We start from the raw sequence: 18,332 nt of genomic DNA on the forward strand, positions 1-18,332 counted from the left end.
GGAAGTACTGTAAAGAATCTGGACTGCTGGCAGGCTGGCAGCAGGGAAATCCCTTTGATTAAGTCTTGGCTCGAGTTCTTTTTTGAGATTCCGTGGCACACAAGGACATATCTGTAGAAAAACTGGCAGCCATTCAGCTTCGATTACAGTGCCAAGCTGCTTTCAGTACAGACTTCAATGAGTTTTCATCTTCTTGCAGCTGTCTTAAAAGCTCAGGCCTGGAACAACAACAAGAGCGATATCTTAATTCAATCTTAATCAGGGCCTGTTTTTGTACTTCACTGTATTCCTTTCACTCATTCTGTGTTGTGCTGGTGTAACGACTGTGCACTCTCAAGTCCTCCGCTGTTTCTGCAGACATCTCTTTCAAGCTGTCTATTGTGATCGGAGCTAGAAATGTAATCCCGCGAAGATAAAATGAATCCAGTTATTGGCCCTGATACCATGGAACCTTATCGCAGCCGGTGTTGTAGCAACGGCCTGGTGTTATTTTTTCCACGCTTCTTGAGCAGGGGTTGAGTCAGCGCTGAGAGGAGATAATGGCCCTCAGTCCTCGCGCTGGGAATGTTTTATGTCTGACTGTCCGCTGTTCGTATCAACTCCCTGTTACTGGATAGTACTACGCTGGAAGTAAATGCAAGCTCGCGCATTCCTAAAAATACCTCAGCGATGAATCACCCAATTAAACACACGCTTCCCGCAATGTGTAGCAGAGAGGTGCTGCCTGGCACAGCGAGGTATGTGCACTAGTTATACAGGAACAGGCTGCGAGGAGAATCTGCTGAAGGCGATACTGAGTGAAGAATAGGAGATGAAGTGATTTTCATGAGGATGTATGGAAGTCACGGACTGAACCAAGGTTTATGCAGCACGTCCTTAAAGCATTTCAGCAGTGCACCGGCCAGGCTTCAAACATCTTAAGCTTTGTATTCATATATGCACATGAATCCGTGGGCTTTTCGAACACAGATAAAATCATTATGGCCAGGGACTGCCGGAGGACCCCCACCCTTCCGTTAACCGACATTATTAACAGGACGTGAGAGAGCTTTCTTTGGAAGGCGGGGGATCTTTCGACCCCGGCGTATTTATTAAAACATACAAAATAAATCAAAAAATTGAAATAAACAATATTTACACAATTACGCAGAAAATGTTACAATTGATATATACAGGTATTCAGATGGCTAACTTTAACATATTTCTAGTACAAGTTATTTCCAAAGCGAAACTAACATATCACATTATACAATATTTATTTTTCTGCGTACCTATTTGGGCCTACGGCAAGGTCAATAACTGGTGTCAGATCCTTATCACTAAACAACACCCTCCTACATATTTCTAGTACAAGTTATTTCCAAACCGAAACTAACATATCACATTATACAATATTTATTTTTCTGCATACCTATTTGGGCCTACGGCAAGGTCAATAACTGGTGTCAGATCCTTATCACTACACCACGCCCTCCTGAAGGAATGCGCATTCGCAGAGGGCCCGTTTACCATGGGGGCACACCCCCTCCCCGGTGACCCCCGTACGCCCTATTAACCACGCCCTTCCGTCGAAGTGCGCATGCGCATAGGGCCCGCTTACTGTGAGGGTACTTTGGCCCCCTGGTTACCCCCCTAATCTCTATTAACTCCATTAAAGGGGGCCCTTGCATCTCTGCACCGTTTACTGGCGTCATTGTGCACGTGCGGGGTGGCCAACCAGCCTAGAGAAAGCGTGACTCTCCCCTCCCCCGCACCCATGTAGCCAACCGGTTGTAACTGCCCCTGGAGTTCTAGGAGAGACCACTTGTCCCTCCCTTTGGGCGACTCCATTCGAGAATGGCGCCGCCCCCTAAGGACCTTAAATTAACTGCTCACCAATTATGACCTTACCGCCACAGGCCAGGGTAGTTGACAGACTATCTGGCCCCCCCTACCCTCCTACACTGAAAGGTCATGCCCTGCCTCAAAATTCCCGTAGCCAAGCCATTATATTTTTTACAGCCCAACTATCAGGCCCTACCAACTCCCCGCAAGGTCATGCCATGTCCCTCTCTGAGCCTAACTAGGCAAGAAGACCCCCTGCGACTGCTTCATCCCCTGGTGTGGATGAATGGACACTGTCTTCTTAGGAAGCACAGTTTCCCCCATATCCACCCCGGTGCTATAGTCTGTATGCACTGGGACAGGAATAGACTAATTTGCATACAGCCAGGTTCTGAAACTGGGATGGTGCAGTGAGCGAAAAAACGGTGTTGGATCTAGCCCTGATCTCTTGACAGGGTGAGAGTATTCTGCTTAATTCAGAGACTCTGTCCCTCACCACCCCTTGTTGTAAATATTTTTGTCCACCCTAAGCGTGGAAGGGTATACTCAGACATGAGTCCCTTGCTCATTGCACCATCAGGATTCAAGCAAGCCGGGCCGAAGACGGCTGTAATGCCAGAAACCGGTCCCCGGAAGCTTGTTTCCTTCCTACTGTAAGAATTGGCTTTTGTAGTTTGGTTTGTCCTGTTCCCATCATGCACTGGGACAGGAATAGACTAATTTGCATACAGCCAGGTTCTGAAACTGGGATGGTGCAGTGAGCTAAAAAAACGTGTTGGATCTAGCCCTGATCTCTTGACAGGGTGAGAGTATTCCGCTTAATTCAGAGACTCTGTCCCTCACCACCCCTTGTTGTAAATATTTTTGTCCACCCTAAGCGTGGAAGGGTATACTCAGACATGAGTCCCTTGCTCATTGCACCATCAGGATTCAAGCAAGCCGGGCCGAAGACGGCTGTAATGCCAGAAACCGGTCCCCGGAAGCTTGTTTCCTTCCTAGTGTAAGAATTGGCTTTTGTAGTTTGGTTTGTCCTGTTCCCATCATGCACTGGGACAGGAATAGACTAATTTGCATACAGCCAGGTTCTGAAACTGGGATGGTGCAGTGAGCTAAAAAACGGTGTTGGATCTAGCCCTGATCTCTTGACAGGGTGAGAGTATTCTGCTTAATTCAGAGACTCTGTCCCTCACCACCCCTTGTTGTAAATATTTTAGTCCACCCTAAGCGTGGAAGGGTATACTCAGACATGAGTCCCTTGCTCATTGCACCATCAGGATTCAAGCAAGCCGGGCCGAAGACGGCTGTAATGCCAGAAACCGGTCCCCGGAAGCTTGTTTCCTTCCTAGTGTAAGAATTGGCTTTTGTAGTTTGGTTTGTCCTGTTCCCATCATGCACTGGGACAGGAATAGACTAATTTGCATACAGCCAGGTTCTGAAACTGGGATGGTGCAGTGAGCTAAAAAACGGTGTTGGATCTAGCCCTGATCTCTTGACAGGGTGAGAGTATTCTGCTTAATTCAGAGACTCTGTCCCTCACCACCCCTTGTTGTAAATATAGTCTGTAAGAGTCAGGCCCTAGCTAACCTCAGCAGTTTGTTACTAGGTATGTTTCCAATGGCCTAATGGCCTCACAGACTCGCTTCCTCCCCTTGGAGGCTCTGGAATGTCTGGGTGTACCCTGGTGCACCAACAGGTCACCTCACTATACACCACTAACTGGGCCTAACAGATCTGTCCGAAGGTTCCATTCCCTACTCTGGACGGACAGACACCCTCTTTGGAATCCCTGGAGCCACCGTGACAGGGCGTATCTTGGCCCTAGACGTGTAAAACCAACCTACTTCAGTGTTCCTGACCACACAATCCTGCTCAAGTTGCAGGGTCATAAAGCTGGGGCTGGCCTACTCGTAGCACTTGACACCCCCTCTTAGAGCCACTACCTGGCCTCCGCCACAAGCATCATGGTGGACAGTATATTCACGCCTCCCCTGTCCATGCTAATCGTTGTTGTGCAACTATACCATTGTAAGGCTAAGCCCTGTGCAAGCCTACCTTCCTACTTAGGGGCCTCCTAACACCAAGCAGTGTCAATTATGAAAGGCGCCCGCGAGCACAGGCACCGTCATAGCAGTAACCGTTTCACAACAAGGGTGTTGTTGTGACGCCTCCTCCGTAATACTTGTGCTCCTGGTCAAGCTGTGATGGTATACACCTGTAATGCAGAGCACTTCCCAGGTATCCGCCATGGATCCGGTCATACATAAATGGGAAAACAAACACAAACGATTCGTGTTTCTGGCTTTGTGATGAAAGCTCCAGTACACATGCCCGTATTATATTGCTGTCACATGCTAAGCGCTAGCTACGATTAGCACCAGATGCATTCCCATCAAACTTGCAACTGCGAGTGTTTAGCATAGCATCAGTTTGTGTCACATGTGGAGCATTTTAATCAGTGTTACAGTGAGGGTGCCTGGTAGTATGACCCTCATGAAAGAATAAAGTGCTGCAATATTTATGCAATAAAGAAGCAGAGAACTCTGGGTAGTTCTCAAGTTTAGGTGGAAAGCAGCTCCAGTATAGAGCACTCTCAACATCAGTGGCACACTAAATTTGCTCACCTCATTAGAGCCCTCAGAGAGATATAGCTCTGTCCCTACCCAAGGGAGCACCCAGTTTAAGTCTAAACAAAACCTGTTCAGAAATAAAGTGCTGCATAAATTATGCCATAAAAAGCAGAGTACTCTGGGTAGTTCTCAATTTTAGGTGGAATGCAGCTCCCGTATAGAGTGCTCTCAACATCAGCAGTACTTGGGGGTCGATTCCGATCCTGGAAAAAAAACGTCCGTACGATTTGTATCCGGAGCCCTCTCCGTACGAATCGTACACATGCCGTACGACCCGACGAGTACGATCCGGACCGGGGTATGAGGACGCAATTCGTACGGTCCACGTCAGGTAAGGGCGATTCGTATGGAAAAGAACACAATCACATACACACCGTACGGTGAGTACACCCCATGATCACAGGGGTATGGTGCGTACCCCTGCTATCATGGGGTGTACGCACCGTACCCCGCGATCGCAGGGTGTACGCACCGTACACCCAGCAAACATGGGGTACGGTGCGTACACCCCATGATTACGGGGTATGGTGCGTACACCCCATGATCACAGGGGTACGCACTGTACCCCTGCGATCATGGGGTGTACGCACCGTACCCGGGGGGGGGGTGTTCCGTACCTGTTTCGAGGCGAACTCTGCTTCTCCGGATGTTTTCGGCTCCCGTAGAAAAAGCGTTGTACGGTGCGTACCCGACAAGAATCGTACTTGCTGGGTCGGAAAAACCAGCCGCGATCTGTACGGATGTCGCATACAGCGGGTTCCGAGGGAGGTTTGTACGGGGATTGGTTTGTACGGTCTCTGTACGATTCGTACGGTGTCGAGCTACTGGTACGAATCGTACTTCGTCTTACGTATGGGGGACGTTGCAGGGTACGATTCGTACGGGAAAAACACCTTGTACTGCTATTCAGAGCGGGTTTTCCCGAATCGGAATCGACCCCTAAATTTGCTCACCTCAGGTGCCTTGCTGAGCTTAGCGTTTTGGTCTCCCCATAATAATAAATGAGATAAGAGTCTTTTACACATTACTGGTTTCCCAAGCCCATAATAAAACTACACCCCCCCCCTTACTGTTATGTGTGTTATTCCCATTGATTTAATACCCTGGTAAAGGCTTACTTCCTATATATATATAATAGTACTGGACTCGAGAATAAAAACTTCGTCGAAATAGGACGAATTTGGTATCAAAAGACCGAGAATGACGAGTACATCAAGTACATGTATTTTCGGCTTATTCGAGTGACGATTTCACCTCGAAATCGTCATTTACATTCTAAACGCTTAGCTACATGTTGCCCTTTACATAGGCCTTAATCCAGTTGAATTTGATTCCACAAGGACACATACTCCTTAATCGACTTCTCCCTGACCCCAGTACAAGTTAGAACCATTGCCCCAGGCCGAACTCGTTAGGTCAGTTCCCTCCCAGTGGCCGAGCAAGACAGCATCTAAGCTCAACCAGCCATAAAACCATTTCAGCGCGCACACCTGCCATATCTCGCTCACATCTTTCTCCACTCCTTTTCTTCACTTACTTTATGAGGGGGATGTGACCATTTTTATTAGGGGTCCAGCGATATCTGATGAAATGTTGGGCCTTGCCGGATGATTTGTTATGGGCAGCACGACGTGAATTATGTACATGTCATCATGACTCTGCTTTTCTTTTGTAATCAGTAACCATAAATGAAATACCACGAATCCAAGGAATGTTTTGTCCAAGGCTGAATATTATGTATAAGAAGAGAAGCCTAACTTCGTGAAAGTGTGCAGTCTCCTGAATATACTGGTATTGTACTTCTAGGACCCTGTCACCTTGGTTGCAGTCAATAAACTAATCTTTGACTTCACCTAGAAAACTCTGAGTTTCTGTCGGTCTGACTCAGGAGAACCCGAGGTCTCTGGGTGTTGATCCCCTGGCACCGCTGGGTTACCGGTTTTGTGCCGGTTCTTAAAAACCCAGTACCTCAATCCACCGCAGTGTTATTTGCCTTCAAAATGAAATATTCAAGTCCCTTGTTTGGCTTTCTGCTTGAGTTGCAAAGGAACTGTGCTTAGCATAATGTGCCGCACAACCTGGGAAACTGGCTTTCGAACCATCGTCAAGCCCTACACTTAAATACTTGTTACTCACAAGGAGGACCCAAGAAAGAGGGCATTAGCATAGAGAAGTTTCCAAGATTGTTTTAACTGTCAACTCAGTAGATACAAATTATAGTAATTCTAAAGGGTTATACTTAAACTCAGAATTGTGAAATAAAACATTCAACCCAGCAACAAATCAATGAGAGATTCTTGTGGCCGAAATGCAAACCTCACATTTCAAAGGCAATAAAAGGGGGGATGCCAAATGTTGTGAAGCAATTACTCAAGTGGTGACATGAATCAGCAAGAATCCAAGCAACCCAGAAATTGCATTGTCAATATTATTGATAAATATATCAATTACGTACACATCTTTTCCATGTTACAGTTTTGTAGCATTAGCTTGGCCTGGGGGCATCAAAGCGTTTTACCACTGGAACCAGACGTTACACAGTTTTAGGAAAGTTGAGGGGAAGTACAATCATGATTCCCCTACTAAGTCGCACTGTGCTTAGCATAGTGTGCCGCACATTTTCGTAGCTTTTTCTGTCATTACACCAAGACATAAACTATAAGTATCATACCCACAATTCATGACTATTGGCTTTGTCAATGGCTGTTCCCAGGGCTTAATTTGTGCCGGTGCTTTCTGGTGCTTAGCACCCGTACTTAAGTGACAGGGCCGGGTCTACACTCTGGCTGGCACTGACTGACGCTCTCACATATCACATTTCTATTTTATTTACCTAATTGTGCAGCGAGCGTGTTTTGATCTTCTCCCGACCTGAGCTGAGCCCCTCCAGAGGAACAGATACCTGCATTATCATTTATCTCCTGTCCACTTCTGATCTAAATACATTTTAAATGTGTTGAGGGCGGCGCGCAGGCGCGTGCACTGCGCTACGTGTCTCGCCGGCCGGCGGCCCTGCCTTAATGGTTCCGAGTTCCAGGTCCGTCAGGGCCACTAACTTGCCAATAGGTGGATAGGCGGGTGGGCGGGCTGGATTTGGTCAGGATGGGGTTGGGGCTGTGCGGCTGCCGCAACGTGCACACTGCGCAGATTTTTTCTTCCCCATTGCCAGTGCCACGCCCCAGCATAATTACCACAGCGCACGCAGCAGCACGACACCACCTGACCTGCCACAGGCACCACCATCGCCAACGCCAAGTCGGCCCATTGCGTGTTGAGGGAAGCTGGCAGCATCGATCAGCCTGGTGGGCGGCGGCCTGGCCAGTAGTGCTAGTACAGCTTAATCAGGTATTAAAGGCTGTGCAGGCCCGCCGGCGAAGCCAGTGTGTGGTCGTCGTGTCCAGAGTCCCTGCCAGCCGGTATACTCCGTCTCCCACAGGTAACGACGACGTAAGGTACGGGCCCTTATCCCAAGCACTTGGCGGTTTTAACAAACGTATAGTTTCATTCTTCTAAGTGGCATTTCTGTGGTGTGAGCGGATTTAAAATGGTTTGAGATGGTAAACCTCCCATACCCAGGTGATTTAAAGCCTGCACCTCACACTGCATCGCGTTTCATGCAGCTCGATGCTGCAGCAGCCATGCCTGCTGTGTGAGCGTTGCAGGATACTTCACATGTCCTCCGGTAGTAAGGAAAAACAAAGACAATGTTGGTTTTCAGGCAGTGCCAGTAATGCTCGGAGCCTTCTTTGTACAATGAAAACCCTTATTGAACTCGACTGCTATAAATCATGTACAAAATAGAACATGTACCAAACATTAAATAAGTCTCAACATTTTGCTAATGTGGCACATAATTTACTTTAACTCCACCTTCTTTGACTTCATTCATTCTACTAGTGTCTAATAACATCAGAAAGACACCTTGTTTGCTTCTGTGGTCCACCAATAAAATAGGTCGATTCGGGCACTGCTTCTGCTTTCCTTGCTGCCTTCTTACCCACATGCACCCCCTCCCTGGCAATCTTAACATCACAGCCCCCTAGAGTTCGTGTTTCACCCCTAATCCGGGCCCTTGCAGAAACAACACTTGGAGGAGCTTCTATTCCATCCTCCTAGTAGCTTTAGTGATTGCCAAGGGTGGTGCCCAGGGGTTGGTACGTGTACACTGTAGTCACAGGGCAGATGATTAATTTAAGACATCTATCAGGTGTGAAACTGAACATAAAGCACTATAATGGAGAAGAAATGGTGATGCCAAACTGGAGCACTAGATGAGAAAGTTAAAGGAATTAAGAAGCGGCAGTCAGGCACTGCACTGCGCCCGTGGGACCAGAGTCATGAACTGACTGTGATCACTGGCTCCAGACTGGCCATTTATTCCACCAGCCAATTTGCCTATCGGTGGGAACCATGAGGGTGCATTTTGAAGTCTCTGGGCCTCTTTTGGCACCTCTGTCATTATATCCAGCTACTTGGGGTTAACTACAACAGTAGTGTCAGGAGAGAGGATGAGGAGTTAGGGTAAAAGCTGCCGACTTTGCAACTGGGGAACCACTCAAAGGGGCATATTATCAAGGGGGTTTATCTCCGCTTTTTTGGCTTTAAAAGCCAAGAAAGCGGAGATAAAATTATCTCCCTATTACCTAGCTGTCGCTAACACCAGTTAGCGACAGCTAGTAGGAGATAGCGACCATCTTGGGCCCCACTTTGCATGTCAGTGATATTTATCACTAATGACATGCAAAGTGGGCGTGCCAAGATGTTAGCGACTGGAAACAGTCGCTAACATCGCTATCTCCTATTACCAACTTTTGGAGATATTCGCGCTAAGCGCGAATATCTCCAAAAACTAACACCTGCCCTGAGCAGTTCTTAGCCATGTTATCCAATGGGAGGTGGATAACATGGCTAAGAGCATTAGCTCGGTAATGCATGAATATCGCTGACTTTTCAGCGATATTCATGCATTGCGGCCGTTTTTTATCGCATTTGCGATAAACCTTGATAATAGCAAGGTTTATCTGCGATAATTTCTGACGATGCTTAGCGTTAAAAAATTCGTTGCTAAGCATCGTTAGCGATAAATATCGCTTAACGTTGGTAATATGCCCCTAAGTCCTGTGATTCTGGGCAAAACACTTCTTCTTACCATATATGCTTATAAAAAAAATGATTTTGACCTTGTGTACTGTACTGGTGCTCATGTAAAATGCTCAAATTTCATTGGGACAATTTTGTGCTATGTAAAAATTCAAAAATAAAATAAATAGGAGGGGAGAGAGGGGACTGGTTTGATAGAAAGAAGCAGAGTGTGGGGAGGAGATCTGGTATGAACATTTTTGCCAGCGCTGCATTTGGTGTCCAGTCTGGTCCTGGAAGCAACCAAAACAATTCAGGGAACTAATTAATACAGCAGTCTGAAGCCACTACATCATAGGCTATGGCACACACTAAACAGTAGGTAGACGCGTACGAATGACAAGCATTGACAAAGCCAATCGGTCTCGGCAATGCAAGAGCTATTGGCTTTGTCAATGTCAATGTGGTTCACCATTGCATGGCCAGATAGTAAATATTCCCCAGGCAGCACCCAAGCACCCGCAGCTGATGCCCCATTACTCCTTTGTGAGTGTTTGTTTTATTGCAGTAGGCTTTTTAAATGGTGGTGTCACAATTTCTGTGAGCCATAGTCACTACCATCATCACTACTACCATTATTACGAACAGCACCATTATCACCATGCCTGCTCTATTACCACCACGATTCAAAAAGGGGGTGGTGATGGACAGAGTATCTGAATTAAGCAGAACACTCCTACCCAGTTAAAAGATCAGGGCTTGATCCATCACCGTTTTTTAGCTCACTGCACCATCCCAGTTCAGAACCTGGCTACATGCAAATTAGTCTGACCCTGGCCCAGTGCATCATGGGAACAGGGCAGACCAAACTACCAAGCCAATTCTTTACTGGAAGTTGCCAGAAACCGGTCCCCGGTAGCTTGTCTCCTTTCTGGTGAAGAATTAGCTTGGTAGTTTGGTCTGCCCTGTGCCCATGATGCACTGGGCCAGGGACAGACTAATTTGCATATAGCCAGGTTCTGAGCTGGGATGGGGCAGTGAGCTAAATAACGGTGATGGATCAAGCCCTGATCTTTGGACTGGGTAAGAGTGGTCTGCTTAATTCAGACACTCTGTTCATCACCACCCCCTTTTCTGAATCGTTTTTGGCCACTATAGGTGTGGCAGGGTATACTCAGACATGAGTCCCTTGCTCACTGCTCCATCAGGATTCAAGAAAGCCGGGCCGACAAGGCTGAAATGCCAGAAACCGGTCCCCGGTAGCTTGTCTCCTTTTTGGTGAAGAATTGGCTTGGTAGTTTGGTCTGCCCTGTTCCCATGATGCACTGGGCCAGGGACAGACTAATTTGCATATAGCCAGGTTCTGAGCTGGGATGGGGCAGTGAGCTAAATAACGGTGATGGATCAAGCCCTGATCTTTGGACTGGGTAAGAGTGGTCTGCTTAATTCTGACACTCTGTTCATCACCACCCCCTTTTCTGAATCGTTTTTGGCCACTATAGGTGTGGCAGGGTATACTCAGACATGAGTCCCTTGCTCACTGCTCCATCAGGATTCAAGCAAGCCGGGCCGACGAGGCTGAAATGCCAGAAACCGGTCCCCGGTAGCTTGTCTCCTTTCTGGTGAAGAATTGGCTTGGTAGTTTGGTCTGCCCTGTTCCCATGATGCACTGGGCCAGGGACAGACTAATTTGCATATAGCCAGGTTCTGAGCTGGGATGGGGTAGTGAGCTAAATAACGGTGATGGATCAAGCCCTGATCTTTGGACTGGGTAAGAGTGGTCTGCTTAATTCAGACACTCTGTTCATCACCACCCCCTTTTCTGAATCGTTTTTGGCCACTATAGGTGTGGCAGGGTATACTCAGACATGAGTCCCTTGCTCACTGCTCCATCAGGATTCAAGCAAGCCGGGCCGACGAGGCTGAAATGCCAGAAACCGGTCCCCGGTAGCTTGTCTCCTTTCTGGTGAAGAATTGGCTTGGTAGTTTGGTCTGCCGTGTTCCCATGATGCACTGGGCCAGGGACAGACTAATTTGCATATAGCCAGGTTCTGAGCTGGGATGGGGCAGTGAGCTAAATAATGGTGATGGATCAAGCCCTGATCTTTGGACTGGGTAAGAGTGGTCTGCTTAATTCAGACACTCTGTTCATCACCACCCCCTTTTCTGAATCGTTTTTGGCCACTATAGGTGTGGCAGGGTATACTCAGACATGAGTCCCTTGCTCACTGCTCCATCAGGATTCAAGCAAGCCGGGCCGACGAGGCTGAAATGCCAGAAACCGGTCCCAGGTAGCTTGTCTCCTTTCTGGTGAAGAATTGGCTTGGTAGTTTGGTCTGCCCTGTTCCCATGATGCACTGGGCCAGGGACAGACTAATTTGCATATAGCCAGGTTCTGAGCTGGGATGGGGCAGTGAGCTAAATAACGGTGATGGATCAAGCCCTGATCTTTGGACTGGGTAAGAGTGGTCTGCTTAATTCAGACACTCTGTTCATCACCACCCCCTTTTCTGATTTGCTCTATTACCACCATCACCCCCAACCTCCCTACCACCCTTATCACTACTATTACCATTGTGATCATTACAACCACTGTAGCGTTTGGACATGGCTGTGTTCGCTCTACTCTATGACAGCCATACCGTTGGCTTTGACTTTATTTGTTTTAAAAAGAGGCAAAAGCACAATGTCAAGCTCTGTGATGCCAATTGTTCCTTGAAATATTTTGCCCCTCATGCCAAAGCCACCTATCATGGCTGGTCTGCTAGTAAATGTTCCTGGGTTCAAGAAAAGCCTAACAAATTATTCAAACAACAATTTGGCAATTAGGATCTTTCTTTGATGATTTGCAAAGGGATCAGTTTTGTGCCAATATTGCATGTGTCAGTCTGAATTGGCATGAGGCATGTAGAAACTTGGACTTTTTGGGGGGGGGGTGTTAGCAGGGAGGTAAGATCCATGCAGTGCCAGGTGTATCCAGTTTAATGTTGTCAACACACTTATTTTTTGTTGTGATATATGTACAATAATTACAATGACATTCTGTAGATGCTTCTGTTTGTGCTTCCATAACCTTCCCCAGAAGTGGTTGACAGACTACAACCCCTTGATTGCAGTACACTCTAGTAGCGCAGACCAGTTTGACTAGATTGAATGGCTAATAGGTGTTAATGTTGCACTCACTTCTATTTGTTCCCTGGCACCAGCGACTACCTGAATAATCAGTCATCTTTAAGAGATTCTTACATGTGCACAATGAGCTTAGAGAATTCCAGATGTTCCTCAGATATTTCATAGCCCCATCTGGTTTTAGGGCAATAACCTCATTACCTTAAACACTTTATTTCTGTACCACTGATCTATAGCAGAAATACCTTGAGTTGCTAAGGCATGATGCTTGGGTAGGTCTGGCAGTCTGGTTCTTGTGCAAACTCACAGATGGTGAACATGTCCTGTGCAGAATTGACCGAGTGGCCAGCATTTGTTTATAGGGTACACTAGGAGTCATGTTGGGTAAATCTTTCACTCTGATCTGCGACATTGGATGAATTCAGGCGCTGATGTGACATTTTCCTGTTGAGTCTATCAAAGGTAGTGACAAATGGAATCTCCTTTAACTCGACAATAGCTGCGGCTGTTCAGGTATGGCAGAATATCGGTGATTTGGTCTGGTGTGGGAATAGTGTGTTTTAACATCACAGGGGACAATATGGGTGGGGGGTGTAAGCCACTTGCTACAGCGGGAACAATTTCCTACTGTGGCATAGTGCTTCTGAAGATTCCTTTCTAATATATTAGCAAGTATGTAAAAGTTCTATCTTTAAGCTCATGACACACAATTACACTCTGCTAAAAATGACAAAACAAAGCATGTTTGCACATACCCCAGTATTATCTGTTCCCTAAATCGGCACATAGAGCACTGGAATATTTCACGTGTTCAGTACATTAGTAATTTTAGCTTATTCATTCCAAATTTGTAATTTACATGCACTTTTGATTTCATCTTTTTCAAAATGTTCGCATGGCGGGGGAACCTCCCATCAAAACCTTATTTGAGGAAGGCTCCCTTGCTGAAATTTAGAACGGATATTACATCTGGCTTTCAGCCTGCCAGTGGAACGGATGTGGGTGGAGGTAATAAAAGACTTGGGTGGAGCCAGTGGAGGAAGTGGGTGGAGCCTGGGAAAGTGGGTGTGACCTCTCACAAACATTTGAGCACCTGCACTTCATATTTTACAAATTAAGCACTGCTCTTAGCTCCTCTCTGCCACAGACCCCAGGCTACACCGGAGGTGTGGAATGGATGAAACACCCGGGCTTCTCCAAGTGAAAATGTGTTCGCATGACAGCTGCAGTTGTTACAGCCTGTCTTTGTTTTCAGGAGTTCAGACAACTATGGGAAAGCAATCGGAGAAACACAGCATAGGGATGGAAAGTGGATCCATCAAAATTTCACAAGAATTACCCCAGTCTTATGTGGATGGAAGCTAAAATGAAATCCACGGGCTATGTTCGATGAGAAGCAGTTGGAAATCCATCCTTTTGTATGACTAATACGTTCACAGATATTTTTGAGGTGGTACATGCTACCATGTGGATAAAGCTGTATTAGTCAGATGCTTATGTATATTCATGAATCTCGCTGTCTCCTAACAGGTAGCAGCAAATATTTTTTTTTGATCAGCAGTTAGTATGCACTCTGCCATCAGATGCACATCTCCCCTGCTTTTCCTGTCTTCTGTGTCAGTAAAAGCTGAAAACGAATGGAACAATACTGTTCTCCCCGATGCTTGCTTGCAACACAGAGTGCTAATAGTTGATTTGTTATGCATGTTCCTTACCCAGCAGTTACAATATGAATTTTGCATGCCCCAAAAATATCATTTTCTTGCTTGTTGGAATCAGTCAGCTCCTCTGTGCGCCAGATTGGTGATCTAAATGTTCTCTTTTTTTAATGTTTACACAGAAGTCACTAACTGTTCTGAAATAAGAAGGAATCAGTGCTTTAAACCCATTAATCTCAAATACACTTCTTGCCACAGCCTACATGTTGCTACTAAATAGGTTTGTGAAATATGCACTTCGTAATTGCTATTCCCACATTATACATGCATCCGACATATTTAGGCAGTTTGTCACACATTACTTTAACAAGAATGCTAAAGTACTAAAACAGTGGCATATGACGTAATTTTAAAGGTGGTGTGCACAAAATAATGTTTGAATGTGTATTGCATTGATATTCTATTGCTCAGCAAGCATGGAAGAGCAGCTGTTCACACTGCAGATTTAAAGCTGAAATGTACTGCATGCAGTCCTGTGACTCCAATGTGTTATCGTGATTCTGCAAAGTCCTGGCATAACTGCACATTTCGATTGTTGGAAACGTTTAGAAGATCATACTGCTACCCTAAACTACAGTTGGAAAACTAAAGGCAGATTGTGCCCAAACCTTGAGCTGTTTAAGAGGGTGAACAACCTTTACAACGAAACTTTTACAAATCACTACCATTACAACGCGGTCATTACAACGCAAACCATTACAACGCATTGCGCTGGGGGGGCGCTCTAGGATAGGGAATAAGTTTAATTTACTATCCAACACCTTCCCTAGTGTCCACGGGGACTGGAGTTGGAATAGTAAATTAAACTATTCACTATCCAGCACCCCAAAGCGCTATGCGTTGTAATGGATTGCGATGTAAAAATCGCGTTGTAAAGGCAGGCGTTGTAATAGCCTGTGTTGTAACGTCATACATCCGTTTAAGAGCATGAGCTATCACTCATTCCATTCCATTTAAAATGTGATCATGTTGGGCAGAGGGATAAAGGGAAGGCAGTAGGGAGAGCTCCGGAGGTGGTAACATTTGTGTATACTTCATCTTGTATTTAGGTCCTACGATGGTGATCTTGCTCTCTCAAGTGACCCACACACCATGTTGATAAGGCATTATACCTTACATTTGTGTGGACGGGGCAGTCACTAGAAGGAAAACTCATTGTCATCTCCACTCCTTCCCAACTTGGGTACTAATCTCTACTCCTCTTAATCTGGTTGCAACGATGATAGATGGCATTTACAGGTCGGACCTGAGCAATGATACATTAGCATTTGACTTTTTTTTCATCTGCTTAGTAGTTAGTCTTTGGGAATGATCAATGCCATTAAATATCAGTTTAACTGTGTGCAAGGTAGCTATTTAAATAAACTTTTATCCTGTGTGTAGAGGGCATGTCACATTTATGTCATTTTTTATTCTAAAATGGTGTAACGTGGTGAAACATTGTTGCATTCACATTTCACACATAAGGGAATTTGTCTTAACATTCGCCATTGTGATTAAAGATTGACATATATAATGCTTGCAGTATATGCAATCAAATTGGAACACACTTTTTTTCTAAACTCCAGACTGTCTGCTTGATGGTGAATTGATTTAGTGTAAATGGATGGTAGCATGGAAAAATAAAGTTCTCACTATTGTCTGTCGCACTAGATCCTTACAATCAGTCAGGTAAATTAAACTGTTACACGCTGCCATATATTAGGAAATCCTTTAACTGGCGATCCTATACTCCCAATGGCTTTCCAACAGTTTACTCAGAATTCCTCCCAGTATGTTGCTAATCTCTTCTCATCATGGAGATGTCATGCCCAGGCAAGGGGCACTAGGACCCTAGGGACAAGGATGTGGGGAAGGGACACCGGACACCACATCCGGTCAAGGGGCAGGGGAGGACACAATCAACAGGAAGGGGACAGATGCAGGACGTAAGCAAAGTTGTCTGATGCAGCAACAAAAACCTACCTGAACACAGAGAGCGTGTCGACTGTGATCCTTGGGGGGACCATCACGCCACCACAGCGAGGAAAGCCTAACAAAACCTAATTGATATAGTTAAATCGCAAGCCTTACAAAACGCACAACAGTTTTTTAGTTTTATGGGGAATCGTGCCATAAAGGGGAAAATGAATCTTTATCGAAAGTGATCTTTATGATTTGAGCATTACACCACTTTTTTAACAAGTCTGATGTTGATCAAAGTTCTTTTCTAAATTCCTAACATTGTTTCACATGAATGCAGCAGGCCAAGCATGTGTGGAAGGTGAATAATGAGGAAGATCATGTTTTTCGGTTTGTAAGAAAGATCAACCTTGTTTTTGATGGATTTATTTTCAGCAAAACAATAGTCGTTCACTTTTTTCCTTGCCAAAGGCAGTTAGTGCTGGATACTTAAGAAGGGTTTTGTAGATTTGCATGTTCCAGACCAGCAATGTAAATGATATTCTGTTAGTGACATAAATACTAAATAGAATGTATGAATCCTGAGGGTTATTGCACTGACAAACCTCCATGTGAGATCACATTAACCTCATATGTTCGCCTGGAGTGAACTTTTTTCATGGTGTGTGATTGTGCATTGTGTCACATGGTACTGAGTGTTAATAAAGCAGAGCAGTCTATGTATTGCAAAAGAGATAAAAACTGGCGAGCATGTGATCAAAAAATGTTGTTTCTGTAACTGGCAAAACACCATGCTCTTACAATGGCCATTGTTTGGAGATAAGTAAATAAGTAGGTAGCTAATAGTATCATGCATCTATCCTGTTATTTTAAACACTTGTAAATTGTGAATGTTGTTACTTTTTTCAAACAATCTGCTTCTCAGTTTTTTGGAACATGGCTAAAACTGTTGCTTCTGTTGGCAGCAATATGAGACACACTTTAAAAAGCATAAAAAGAGTAATGAAAACACAGAAATCTTTAATTTTTAAACATCAATTTAGTTATTCAAATATGGAAGCATTAGCCACAGAGCTGCAAAGCCACCTGTCTTGTCTTAACTGTATGGGCGGGTACTCCCTATGACCCCTCAAGAACTTACTCCCCTGGTGCCTAGACATTCCCGTCCCGGTCTCCCCCGGCCCCAGGGATTTTGACAACCAGACTTAGGTATTTGGTATGATATTTGGATTAGGGGGGAGTGACCCCCCGGCCGTATTTATTAATATTACAAGCAATATTCAATTATTTCAAATTACAGAAAAACATTTTTTAACGCAGAAAGTACAGTTTACATTGATAGACACATGTTGTTGCAAGAGCTAACCGTAACACATTCTAATACAGAAGGCACTCCTACCGTAGATCTAACAATGCACGATATGACTTTCTGCGTGTTCCTTTTGAGCCTAACGGCTAAGTCAACGTCTGGCAGGCTTCTCTCCCCTCCCTCTTCTAGTCCCAGGGTACTGCCACTGTTACTCCTGGAGCAAGGTTGCGCAGGGGGTCCAGCTTATCGGACGGATCTTTTTCCCCCGGGCCCCCCTACGCCCTGGTCTTGAACTCCATAAAAAGGGGGCCGCAGACTGCTGCGCACGCGCGTACAGGGGTGGCCCAGGCCAACTGGGAAGGATGACTCCCCGGCCCCCATACCCCGACAGCCTACTTACCGGCTGTCACTACCCCCGGAGTTACATGGTGTTGACCGCTAAGAGCGCAGACTATGCTTACCAGTGTTGACCTTACCGCCACAGGCCAGCATAGTTGTCCGACTATCTGGCCCCCCCTCCTGCAGCTACAAAAGGTCCTGAACTCTGTTTCAAATCCCTAAGCTAGGCTATGATATCATCCATAAAGGCAAGATTACCTTTATTTGAAAGGTGCACCCCGTTCCGGAGAAAAAACTGTTCCCCTCTGATGTACCTGTGGGAGATCGTTCTTAACCTAGGGGTCCTAAATAATTTGTCGAATTTGTTGTTGAGCCGCTTTACCGCATGATTCAACGCCCTGACTG

The sequence above is a fragment of the Lissotriton helveticus genome, chromosome 10 (genome assembly GCF_964261635.1).
Source record: "Lissotriton helveticus chromosome 10, aLisHel1.1, whole genome shotgun sequence".
Classification (NCBI taxonomy): domain Eukaryota; kingdom Metazoa; phylum Chordata; class Amphibia; order Caudata; family Salamandridae; genus Lissotriton; species Lissotriton helveticus.